The sequence below is a fragment of the Bos javanicus genome, unplaced genomic scaffold, assembly GCF_032452875.1.
Source record: "Bos javanicus breed banteng unplaced genomic scaffold, ARS-OSU_banteng_1.0 tig00001624_1, whole genome shotgun sequence".
In the NCBI taxonomy this organism is placed as follows: Eukaryota; Metazoa; Chordata; class Mammalia; order Artiodactyla; family Bovidae; genus Bos; species Bos javanicus.
Genome location: NW_026893724.1, coordinates 34,637 through 48,617, shown reverse-complemented (window position 1 = coordinate 48,617; position 13,981 = coordinate 34,637). Strand labels below are relative to the sequence as shown.

Sequence of the window (13,981 nt, the reverse complement as noted above, 5' to 3'; positions counted from 1 at the left end):
GGATGTACTTATACTAAAAAATTATTCACTGAAAACCAAATTTAACTAGATGTCTTGTGTTTTACCTGACAGGCTTACTCCCAAGGTAAAGGGGTTCCCATTTTAGCTTCCCATCCTAGGAGTGGCACTTTGTCTTAGAAAGGAATGTATTTAGTCATCAAAATAAGGTCAGACTTACCTGCACTCCAGCCATGACTTGTGACATATTGATCACATGTTGAAATGATAATACTTTTTGTTTACTGGATTAAAATATAATTTGAAAATTAATTTCATCTGCTTCTTTATGTTTTTAAATGTGGTTACTAGAAAATTTAAGGTATTATATGGAGCTTGAGTTTGTAGTCCATAGTACACTTCACTGGACAGCTTTGGCCTAGAGCAAAAGCCATGCTGGGGGACCTAACGACCATCGGGCTGGGAGTGGGGCACCCCTCTCCCCAGAAAGAGTTAGACTCTCCCCTTTGGAGTCGTTTGTAGCTGAACTGGTCAGGGGCATACAGATTCCTTGAGTGTAGTTTGTCTTTACAAAGATTTTATTGTTTGAATTTTTCAGTTCTGACCAAATCTTGGTGGTTTTTGATTGACGAGAGACCAAACAGGCCTGGAGTGCATTTCCTGTTAAGTATGTTTATAGCAGGGTGCTTCCCAGGTGACTCTGGTGGTATAGAACCCATCTGCCAATTTAGGACGCACAGAAGACTAGGGATAAAAGTTTGATCCCTAGGTCAGGAAGATCGCCTGGAGGAGGGCAAGACAACCCACTCCAGTATTGTTGCATGGAGAATCCCATGGACAGAGAATCCTGGTGGGCTACAGTCCATGGGGATGCACTGAGTCGGACATGCCTGAAATGACTGAGCACACATGTGTATTTGCAGTTGAATTATGACAGCAGATTGCGACACATGGGAAGAAGTAAGACGGGTGTGGAAAGGGGGTGATTTGGGAAAGGGTCTGATTTCTGCAAGCTGTACCATGTTGTCCTTTTTACTCCTCTTTTTCTTCTTTTGGTTTTATGATTGCATACTGGTGGTGGCAAGACAACACTGACTGCATTTGCTAGAAGCAGATGTCCCCATTAATTTAGGTTTTAGAGACTGAAAATTAAGGAGGATGCATTATGCAATATGAAAGAAGGAAATGAAAATTTCTTTGGCAACATTCAAACTCTGAATATCTCCTGAGTTGGGTTCGTGGAGGTGGAAGTCTTTTTATATAAGTCTTATATAAGATATAAGACAATATCTTAGGATGATAGTTTAGTTGTAGGACTACAATTCTCCTTGATCATTCACTGCTTTCCTCTCCCTACCCCCTAACCTTCTGAAGTTCTTGGAAAGTCAAGAAACAGTAGTGAGAGCAAAGCAAATAAAACTTCAAGAGCTTTCAGAGGCCAAGGGCTTGGTCTCTGGTCAAATAACCTGACCTTTACTCAGTTCCATTTACAATCTCTCTTCTGGGAAGGCTTGGACGGTAAAAGAATCTGCCTGCAATGCAGGAGACGTGGGTTCGATCCCCGGGTTGGGAAGATCCCCTACTCCAGTATTCTTGCCTGGAGAATCCCCATGGATAGAGGAGCATGGAGGGCTACAGTTCATGAGGTCGCAAAGAGTCAGACATGACTGAGCAACGAAGCATAGCACATGCCAAGCACAGAAACTCGGAGAACCTGCTCTTGCTGCAGGATCCACCTTCTGTCCACTTCCACTTTTCCCTCCAGGTCTCACTACCTGCTGATCATGTTGCCACAGTGTCCCTCATAGGTGTCTTGTCACCAGTTTGAGGACATGACCTCCAAGATGTCAGGCCAGTGGGAAGTTGATGCCACATACCTTAGCAGCTGGCAGTCTGGCGCATCTGGTGATAATTTCATTAAGCTCAGCCCTCCCCCACCCTAGGTCTTCTTGTTGGCATTGTTGTTAATTTGAGGATTTCTATAGGACACGTGTGACACATGGCTCTTCAGTAAGAGGAGCTGATAGCCTTGGCTCGCAGAATGAGGCATGGGGCTGTGTGCTAGGTTCCATTTTCTGAGAAGGAGAACACCTCAATTTCATGAGGCCTTGAGCTCTCAGACCCAAAGGAGAGAAACCAAGGGTGTAGAAGGTTGACAGGCACTGACTGGAAATCTGTGAGAAGGTGTTACTGCTGGCTGTGTCCTGTGTCTCATGCTGAGCGCAGAAAAACTGATGCTTTTGAACTGTGGTGTTGGAGAAGACTCTTGAGTGTCCCTTGGACTACAAGGAGATCCAACCAGTCCATCCTAAAGGAAATCAGTCCTGGGTGTTCATTGGAAGGACTGATGTTGAAGCTGAAACTCCAACATTTTGGCCACCTGATGCGAAGAGCTGACTCATTTGAAAAGACCCTGATGTTGGGCAAGATTGAAGGCTGGAGGAAAAGGGGACCACAGAGGGTGAGATGGTTAGATGGCATCACTGACTCAATGGACATGCTTTGGGTAAACTCCAGGAGTTGGTGATGGACAGGGAGTCCTGGTGTGCTGTGATTCATGGGGTCGCAGAGTCAGATTTGACTGAGCAACTGAACTGACTAACTGACCACCACCATCATCGTGCATGGTCACTGGCCCTTGTTCAAGTCCAACAGGTCCAAGTCCCCTTATCCCCTGGCAGCCTTATTCTACTTTGTGTTTGCAGTGGACTTATCTGGACATCTCACAGTGGAATCATAGATTATTTGTCCATTACTGTTTAGCTTGTTTCACTTGGCATATGACTTCAAACTTTAGTCAATTTGCAACACATGTCAGAATTTCCTTAGTTGTTAAAAATAAATAGCACACAGGCTCACCATCATGTACAATCAGGGAATTACAAATGAAAATCGTGATATATCACACCACACCTCTTAGGACTGCTAAACTCCAAATATAAGATAATACTAATTGCTAGAGGGTGAGGAACAACAGCAATTTCTCATTGCTGGTGGAATGCATGTACAGCCCCCATGAGAGACAGTCTGGTAGTTTTCCCCAAAGCTCAACAGGTTTCACTTTGGGATCCAACAATCATGCTTTCAGTATTTACACAGTTGCTCTGAAATTCTACATCCAAATGCAAACGAGGATGCAGTTTTGCACAGCAGTTCTATTCACAATGGCTACAAACTTGAAGAAATCAGGATATCTTTCAGTAGTGTACACAGATATCAAGGGGACCAGAACACACCACCCCAAATTATGTCTGACATGAGTTAGTTTAGTTTAACTTAAAATAATAATAATAATTTAAAAAATCTGAGTAGAGGTTGCCCCCTATTTTTTTTTTAATGTGTTCATTTCTTTATGGCCATGCTGTGTCTTCGTTGCTTTGAGAGGCCTTTCTCTAGCTGTGGAGAGCTGGTTCTGCTCTTGTTGCAGAGCGTGGGCTCTAGGTGTGCAGGCTTCAGTAGTTGTGGCGCCTGCATGTAGTAGTTGTGGCTCCCCAGCTCTAGAGCGCTGGCTCAGTAGTTGTGGTGCATGAGCTCAGCTGCTCTGAGGCATGTGGGATACTCCTGGATCAGGGATAGAACCTGTGTCCAGCACATTAGCAGGCAGATTTTTAGCAGCTAGCTCACCAGGGAAGACTGAGGTTTATGAGAGAAATCTCCATTTGTAAGGGTGTCCCCCTTTGAACCTAGGAGAGGAATAATTACATCTCAAGGAAGGAACACTTATCAGTGAGGAAGTCAGGACTTAAATCTGCAAACAATCATCTGTTTATTTACTGTGCTTTGCATGATAACCTGCCATAAATGGCCTCCGCCTTCCCCTCAAGGTCTTTCTTCTGTTTGGGGTTGAAGAGCTATTTATGGTGAAGTCTTTGGTCATTTCAGGGAGGACTCAGTTTTCCTTGGCATCTCCTCTCTATGCAAAAGGTATACATGTTCATTAAACTTCTTTCTCCTGATAATTTGTGTTTAATGATGGAGAAGGAGGGCTCAACCAAGAACCTGGAAGGGGAGAGGGAAATTTATTTTCCTCCTATATACATGCAAAGGAATAACACTCAACAGTGGAAAGGAATGAAACATCAACCCTTGAAAGGGATAAATCTTAGATGCACATGGCTAAGTGAAAGAATCCAGTTGAAAAGGCTGCACCCAGTATGACCCCATTGTGACATTCTTGGAAAGGTAAAGCTACATAGATGATAAGCAGATCACGGAGTGGGGAATTGGAAGTGATCATTTAGGATGGATACCTGTCAATATGCATTTGTCTAAGCCTGTCACTTTATATAGTGCAAAGGGTCAATCAGAATCTATTCAAATGTACTTATGCATTGTATAAGTAAGTCATAGGATGGCATACCAAACACAACAGAATCTCAACATCACTCACTATTCTATCACTATTCAGTTCAGTTCAATTCAGTCGCTCAGTCATGTCCGACTCTTTGTGACCCCATGCATTGTTGGTGGGAATGTAAATTGACATAGCCACTTTGGGGGGCAGTATGTAGGTTCCTTAAAAAACTGAAAAGAGAACTACCATACCACCCAGTAATCCCACTGGGTTTGCTGAGACTACCATAATTCAAAAAGACATATGCACACTCATGTTCATTGCAGCCCTATTTACAGTAACTAGGACATGAAATCTGGAGAAGGAAATGGTAGCCCACTCCAGTACTCTTGCCTGGAAAATCCCATGGTTGGAGGAGCCTGGTAGATTACAGTCCATGGGGACAGGAAGAGCCAGACAAGACTGGGTGAGTTCACTTTCACTTTTCACTTTCATGCATTGGAGAAGGAAATGGGAACCCACTCCAGTATTCTTGCCTGGAGAATCCCAGGGACGGGGGAACCTGGTGGGCTGCCGTCTACGGGGTTGCACAGAATCAGACATGACTGAAGTGACTTAGCAGCAGCAGGACATGGAATCAACCTAAATGTCCATCAACTGCGAAATGGGTAAGGAAGTGTGCTACATATATACAGTGTAATATTATGTAGGCATTAAAGGATGAAAGTGGGTCCTCTGAAGACATGTGGATGGACGGTCAGTCATAAAGTGAAATGAGACAGAAAAACAAAAACATATATTGTATCTTCATATATATATATGTATGTATGTATATATATATATATATATTTGTATATATGAATTTATACGTTTATCTGTCTATCTATAGGCTTCCATAGTAGCTCAGCTGGTAAAGAATCTTCCTGTAATGCCAGAGACCACGGTTCAATTCCTGGGTTGGCAATATCCCCTAAGAAAGGATAAGGTACCCGTTCCACTATTGTTGGGCTTCCCTTGTGGCTCAGAGAGTAAAGAATCTGCCTGCAATGTGGGAAACCTGAGTTTGATCCCTGGTTTGGGAAGACACCCTGGAAAAGGGCATGGCAACCCACTCTAGTATACTTGTGTGGAGAATCCCCTTTGGCAGAGGAGCCTTGCAGGCAACAGAATGAACAGGATTGAGCAGCTAAGCACAGCGTATATGGAAAATGGCCCTTATCTCCAGAGCCCACATAGAGGCACAGACACAGAGAAGGACCTTGACGACGCAGCAGGGGAGGGGGGAGGGGCAAACTGAGAGGCCAGCAGGGACATGCATGCCCTGTTAGGATGTACGTTTCCTGTTGTTGCTTTTGTTTGTTTTTAAATTTCCTTTATTTATTTCTAATAATCCTCAGGTCTTTAACCAGACAGCTAGTGGAGAGCAGCTGTCTAATATACGGAGCTCAGCTTGGTGCTCTCCATTGACCTAAAGAAGAGGAATGAGGGGGTGGGTGGGAAGCTCAAAGGGGAGCAGATATATATGCACATATAAATGATTTACTTCATTGTACAGCAGAGAATAATGTAACATTGTAAAATGACTATGACACAATTTAAAAACGAGAGAGAAAACATATAGGTGGTCCTGGTGCTACGACTCTGCACTCCCAAAGCAGGGAGCCCAGATTTGATTCATAGTCAGGGAACTGTATCCCACAAACTGCAACTGAGACCCAGCGTAGCCAAATTAAAAAAAAAAAAGAAATATTATGAATGCCACAGACAGCATAAAAAATAAAATAGTATCCATATATTTCTGATAAATGTTATAAAAAATGGGGACATTTCCTTTTCAGGAAAAGCCCTGACGGTTATTAGAAATAAATTAAGGAAATTTAAAAACAAACAAAAAGCAACAACAGAAAACCTATTATGCCAAACAAAAGAAGTCTGACACAAATGCAAACACATGATCCGGTTTTTATGAGATCCTAGACAATAGATCTAATCTCTCGAAACCAGCAAATCATTGGCTGCCTGGTGTTGATCAAAATGGTTGGGAAAAGGACAAGAGAAGATTTGTGGTGATGGAAACATTCTGTATCTTGCTTGTGGTGGCTGTACATGGGTGTATTTATCTGTCAGAAAACATACAACTATACTCTTAAATTTTACTGCATGTGGATTATACTAAGGTCATGAAACGATACTTAACATGGTTTGTCACTAGAGAAATGCAAGTTAAAACCACAATGAGAAACTATTTCACATCTAAGATATAGCTTCAATGTAAAGATCAGAAACAACAGAATATGACAAGAGTGCACAGGATTAACAAGTGGTGGGAGAACGTGGAGACACTGGAACCCTGTATCTTGCTGGGGAGAATGGAAGATGATGTGGCCACTGTGGAAAAAAGTTCACACATTCCTCAAAAAGTTAAAATTGACCTATGAGCTGACAAAACTGTTAGGGGAAGCACACTAATTGAAACTGCCCACCCTGGCCAGGCACCATAGTAACCATTTGCATGAGTTGTTTTATGACAGGAGATCCTGATAAGGAATACGTAACTAATAAGCCACCACCAACAGGAAGAGTTCGGGAAATGTTAAAAGGAGACACCGTGTGTCCGTCCACTTCCCAGAATCCCTCTCGCTAGCATGCATCTTGGCTGAGCGATGCGTGTGCCACCAGGAAAGACTCTGAATTAGAATGATTGGCCAAAGACCACCCGGAAACTAATCCCATCACCATAAACCCCAAGACTTCGAGCCACGCGGCAGAGCGGTTCTCCTGGGTTCCCTTACCCTACTGCGCTCCACCCGGGTGCCCTTTCCCAATAAAATCTCTTGCTTTGTCAGCACATGTGTCTCCTTGGACAATTCATTTCTGAGTGTTAGACAAGAGCCCAGTTTCGGGCCCTGGAAGGGGTCCTCCTTCCTGAAACAAAACTACTCTAGGTCTAAACCCAAAAGAATTGCCAGTAGGGACTCCAACAGATACTTGTACACGAATATTCATACCAGCACCATTCACAACAGACAAAAGGGAGATGCAACCCAAACGTTCATCCATGGGCAATGGATAAGCAAAATGCGTTACAAACACAGTTACCCCTCAAACCACACAGATTTGAACTGCACAGGTCCACTTACACCTGTATTTTTTTCAATAAATATATACTATGGCATGTCCCATGGTTTTTGAATCCACAGACATTAAACCGAGGTTATAGAGGTCTGACTGTAAAGTGTACACATATTTTTGACTACATGGAGGATCTTAATACTTTTTTGCTTTCAGAGAACTAATTTTGTAAAGGGAATGGTGCTCAGAGATATAACTTGATACTTTCATCTCCACCTGCCTACCTCCCATCTTCATTCTGAAGTCTAAGATCTGCCTCAGTGTCAGCAGGGCCACAGCCATGACTTTCTGCCTCTACTCTGTTCCTGCAGATGCCCCCCCACCCCTCCCCCCATAGTAGTCACTGCTTATTGTTTCTCAGGCCCAAACAACGATTCCATTCTTGGGTCCTTCCTTCCACCAGTTCCAGACATGAATTGAAGAAAATAAAGTTGATTCTGTCTTTGAGATATATCTAGTTCTGCCCATACATGAGTACTTGCTTTATTACACTACTAGTACCAGTGACCTCCCTGATAGCTCAGATGGTAAAGAATCTGCATGCCATGTAGGAGACCCCAGTTCGATTCCTGGCTTGGGAAGATCCACTAGAGAAGGGATAAGCTACCCACTCCAGTATTCTGGCCTAGAGAATTCCATGGAGTGTACAGTCCAGGTGGCTGAAAAGAGTCAGACACGACTAAGTGACTTTCATTCATTCACTCACTGACTCAGTACCAGTGAGCAGGCAAGTAGATTTAAAGTAAATGCTGCTTAATTAACTGCCCATCTAGATGGAATAAAATCGATCCAACAGAAGTCAGTTCCAAGTGAATAGTGAACCTAAGTGGAAAGGAAAGAAAAACCGGTAGATGACATAGGGGAATATCTTCATGACCTCAGGTAGCCAAAAGTCCAAGGGCAGGAATTTGTGTCTGCTGCATTCATGCCGCATCTCCAGTACAGATGCCCAGTGTTTCCAGAGGGAACATAAAGGAAACTTCAACACCATCTGGAGGAAACTACACACCTGCAAGCACTTGGGTCATTGTGAAGACACACAGTATTCTCAATGATCAGATTGAAGGTCATATAAATGTCACTTCTCGTTAGTCTAACATCTAATGCAATCCTAATTAACAGCCATTCAGACTGATTTTCAGGATAAACTGATTCTAAGTTTCACATGAAAAATGAGCAAGAATACCTAGGAAAGCCTGAGGGAAAAAAGCCGGGTCCAGTGATGAGGTGTGATAAGGCCTACCAGGAGATAAGACAGATTTTAAAGCCAGGATTATTATCATTTTTTTTTGAAGAATCCAGGCAACTACTGTTACAAGTTTCGTTATTGGCTCAGATACCACTACATAAAACACTATTCCGAAGACTCTTGACTTGTTAGGTGCCTCCCGACTCAGAGATCGGGAGGGCCCTGGGAGGCGCAAACGGAGGCGGCGGCGATCGCCTTAAATCAGAAAGTGGTGGATAAGTTTTTAAAGGTTTGCGTAGAGGGGCAGGGGGCTCGCCAGGGCGCCCAGCTGCAGTGCCCTGTAAGCCCCCTCCTTTCTCAGGAGGTAGAGCACAGTCTCCCTCCTTTTCTTCATCAATGGTAGAAAAATATGATCTGCGCAGAAAGTGGAGACCCACCACCATCCACCGCCATAGCCTCCCCCACAGGCTATCTAACAGCCTCATGACGGGGGTCCAGGACATTTCTAATCACATTCCACAGAGCAAAAGCATCTACAGGAACCCTTTTTGGCTCATGTTTCTCTTTCCCTGTTCCAGAGATCTTTTAACTGTTTGGTGACTGAATCTTATGGATGGTCTGGTTGGGGATGTTTCTCTTAAGCTCTTAGGAGCATTTTTAGCTAAAAAAGACCAATCTTTATTAGAATGGTATCGGGCTGCTGCCTCTTTTAAATCTTTTTCATCTTGAGGTGAAGTATATTAATTATAAACAATTAACGAATTGTTTTTATTAATAATTTATAATTATTTATGCATTGTCATAAATAAATATATGTATTTATATAATTGTACATTTTAATTAATTAAAGTAATATACTGTAAATATAAGTATTTACAATAAATTTTTGTAATATTATTTATGTAATGTAAATAATTATAATGTAATTCGTAGCTAATATTAAATATTAATCATATATAATGTATGTGTATATACATAAGTATAATTAATATATATAATATATAATATAATAATGTAATCATAGCATTATGTAATAAATGTAATACATTTATATATTATTAGATTCATAAACATTTATTAATATTAAAATTATATTATTTAATTACAAAATAATAATAATACATTTTAATAAATTAATGTAAGTTATTTATATATTTTATTACTAAATCACGTTGGCAATTAATGTAGTGGATTAACCAGATTCATGAGCAGGATCTAAAGAGTCTCTAATCATATTTCATAGAGAAAAGGTGTCAGTGGGGACCTTTTCTGGGCCATGTAAAGTGTAATAAGTTTTTAGGGGCTTCCCTACTTTTTCCCAGATATCTAGGTTAACAGTGCCCTCTTCTGGAAGCCAAGGACATTGCTCTTGTACAAATGTAAAAAGGATTGAACATTAGCTTTCTTAAACTTAATTCCTCTTTTGTTTAACAGTTGTAAGATTACTCCTATAAAGAGTTGTCATTCTTTTGACTCACTGTTACCCGTGTCAGAAAATTATCTTTTTTATCTCTTCATCGAAAAGATTTTTACTTCCCACTGTTTTTTACTTTACCTATTTTATGCAGGGGGGTCTGCGGCATCCTGAGTGGGGTCCTAGCTGTTCGAAAAACTGTACAATGGGGGAGACTTACCTTCGGGACCCTGTTTCGGGTGCCACTTAGCGGGGTCCAGCCCCAGTTGGATCCAGGGATTCCCTCAGGAGAACGGTGTCGGCAAATAGAGAAAGTAAAGGAGATAGATAAAAGGGGGAAAAATAGGCTTAATCTTCCTTGGTTTACACAGAAAGCCAATAAAGTTCCTGACACAGAACTTGTTCTGTTCACAGAGTCCGCAGGCGCCCTCTCAGATGGGGTTAGGACGCAGGGCGCCCTCTCCCTGGTGAAGACGCAGGGCGCCTTCCCGATAGGGTCTTAGAAGCCCAGGCAAAAAGTGAACAGAGAGCCCCTGTGTTTTAAGTAGTCATCCTAAAAAAAGAACAGAGAGGAAAAAAGCATGAAAAGGGGAAAAAAAAAAAATGACACAGGGAGACCAAGCTCTGATGAAGCCAGGTCTGTAGCTTTATTTTCAAAAGGAGCTTTTATACCCTAAGTTGCATATTTCCAGAAGTGAAAGATACAGAGTTATATAGAGTCAGCTCAACATTACATCAGTTTCACCCTTATCAAAAGCAGGACATTTTTTGTATAGCTTTTTATAAACAAGGGTCTTATGTTGTGCACACCATCTTCTGGCCCTGTGGCCTGTTAACATTTTGAAACTCTTTTTTTGATAAAGGTTGGTCGCCCAGAAAACCTGTTTTCCCTTTATCGTTTTAGTCTACAGTCCCCCTCAAGAAACAGAGATACATTCTTATGGAACAAAGGCACAGTGGGTTACAACAAAGAAAGAACTTACTAACTCAAGGGATTTATGTTGCTAATGCCAAGGCGACTGCTTGTTTTTCTTGCATACCAACTATTTTTGTTAATGTACTCCCAGGCGCACATTGGGTAAAGGACAAGGAAACTCAGCAGCAAACATTGGCTCAACAATGCAGTATTATTTTAATAAAGCTTTTTTTTTATCTCTCGAAGGTTATGCTTGGGGTGTTGTGAACAATCATGTGCATTAGTTGTAAGAATGTGGATAAACCTGCCAAACAAGCTAAAATAGTAACAGAGGGGTTACAGGAAAAATGTTCCTTTCAAGCCCAGGAGACTTAGTAACTATAGCCCTAAGTTGATTTGTTTCAGAAAAAGGTGGTCAGGGATAGCCCCCTGTAAATGTCAAAAAAGTTGGTGAAAAGCATAATATAATAAACAGTAGACAGACAGATTTTAGTTTTGGGGTAGATGCTGGAGCAGATCCAGGGAATCCCTTGAGTCCTGTTCTGCCTTTGTCTGTCAAGTCCACTCCACATGACGTTTGTCATGGTTGGGATCTCTCGTGGTGGCTCCTGACATATATCAGAAGCTTTCTCTATCTCCTTTATACTTTAATAAAACTTTATTACATAAAAAGCTCTGAGCAATCAAGCCTCATCACTGGCACTGGATCGAATTCCTTTCCTCCAGAGGCCAAGTATCCTGGCATCTGTCACAGCTCATTGCAGCAACATTTCAATACTGAAGAGATCCTCCAAGAACTAAGAGTCTTTTAATAGTACAAAGCCATAGATTACAAAATGAAAATACATATGACCCCCCCTAATTTGTGCAGCTTCACAGGTGCCACTATGTGGGTCGGGAAGATCCCCTGGAGGAGGGCATGGCAATCCACTCCATTGTTCTTGCCTGGAGAATACCATGGATAGAGGAGCCTCGCAGGCTACAGCACATAGGGTCGCACAGAGTGGGACACGAATGAAGTAACTTTACACTCACGCACCTTAATTTGTCAAGAAATAGCTGGAGTAACAGCAAATTTAGCCTTGGAGTACAGAATGAAGCAGGGCATAGACTAATAGAGTTTTGCCAGGAGAACACGCTGGTCATAGCAAACACCCTCTTCCAACAACACAAGAGAAGACTCTACACATGGACATCACCAGATGGTCAACACCGCAATCAGACAGATTATACTCTTTGCAGCCAAAGATAGAGAAGCTCTATAGAGTCAGCAAAAACAAGACCGGAAGCTGACTGTGGCTCAGATCATGAACTCTTTATTGCTAAATTCATACTTCTATTGAAGAAAGTCGGGAAAACCACTAGACAATTCAGGTATGACCTAAATCAAATCCCTTACAATTATGTAGTGGAAGTGATAAAAGAGATTCAAAGGAATAAATCTGATAGAATGCCTGAAGAATTATGGGCGGAAGTTGGTGACATTGTACAGGAAACAGTAATCAAGACCATCCCCCCAAAAAAGAAATGCAAAAAAGGCAAAATGGTTTTCTGAGGAGGCCACACAAATAGCTGTGAAAAGAAGAGAAGCAAAAGGCAAAGGAGAAAAGGAAAGATATACCCATTTGAATGCAGAGTTCCAAAGAATAGCAAGGAGAGATAAGAAAGCCTTCCTCAGTGATCAATCCAAAGAAATAGAGGAAAGCAATAGAATGGGAAAGACTAGAGATCTCTCCAAGAAAATTAGAGACACCAAGGGAACTTTTCCTGCAAAGATAGCACAATAAAGGACAGACATGGTATGGACCTAACAAAAGCAGAAGATATTAAGAAGAGGTGGCAAGAATACACAGAAGAACTGTACAAAAAAGATCTTCACAACCAAGATATTCACGATGGTGTGATCACTCACCTAGAGCCAGACATCCTGGAATGTGAAGTCAAGTGGGCCTTAGGAAGCATCACTACGAACAAAGCTAGTGGACGTGATGGAATTCCAGTTGAGCTATTTCAAATCCTGAAAGATGATGCTGTGAAAGTGCTGAACCCAATATGCCAGCAAATTTGGAAAAACTCAGCAGTGGCCACTGGACTGGAAAAGGTCCGTTTTCATTCCAATCCCAAAGAAAGGCAATGCCAAAGAATGCTCAAACTACTGCACAATTGCATTCATCTCACACGGTAGCAAAGTAATGTTCAAAATTCTCCAAGGCAGGTTTCAGTAGTATGTGAACTATGAACTTCCAGATGTTCAAGCTGGATTTAGAAAAGGCAGAGGAATCAGAGATCAAATTTCCAACATATGTTGGGTCATTGAAAAAGCAAGAGACTTACAGAAAAGCACATACTTCTGCTTAATTGACTACACCAGAGCCTTTGACTGTGTGTATCACAAAAAAACGGTGGAAAATTCATCAAGAGATGGGAATACCAGACCACCTGACCTGTCTCCTAAGAAATTTGTATGCAGGTCAAGAAGCAACAGTTAGAACTGGATATGGAACAACAGACTGGTTCAAAATCAGGAAAGGAGTAAGTCAAGGCTGTATATTATCGTCCTCCTTATTTAACTTATATCCAGAGTACATCATGAGAAATGCTGGACTGGATGAAGAAAAAGCTAGAATCAAGATTATCAGGAGAAATATCAATAACCTCAGATATGCAGATGACACCATCCTTATGGCAGAAAGCCACGAGGACCTTGATGAAGAGCCTCTTGATGAAGGTGAAAAAAAGTGAAAAAGATGGCTTGAAACTGAACATTAAAAAAAAAAAAAAAAAAACTAAGATCATCATTTGCCATCAAAGGTCCACCTACTTAAAGAAACGGATTTTCCAGTAGTCATGTACGGATGTGAGAGTTGGACCATGAAGAAGGCTGAGCATCAAAGAATTGATGCTTTTCAACTGAGGTGTTGGAAAAGACTCGAGAGTCCCCTGGACTGTATGGCAATCAAACCAATGAATCCTAAAGGAAATCAATCCTGAATATTCATTGGAAGGACTGATGCTGGAGCTGAAGATTCAATACTTGGGCACCTGATGCGAAGAACACACTCCTTGGAAAAGATCCTG

The 13,981-nt window shown here is 41.7% G+C and overlaps 1 long non-coding RNA gene across 1 annotated transcript in view; it reads left to right on the top strand.

The window, feature by feature from the left end:
• The window catches only part of LOC133243988 (uncharacterized), a 32,829-nt gene that overhangs the window by 6,515 nt on the left and 12,333 nt on the right, over positions 1 to 13,981 (top strand). The window lies entirely within an intron of this gene.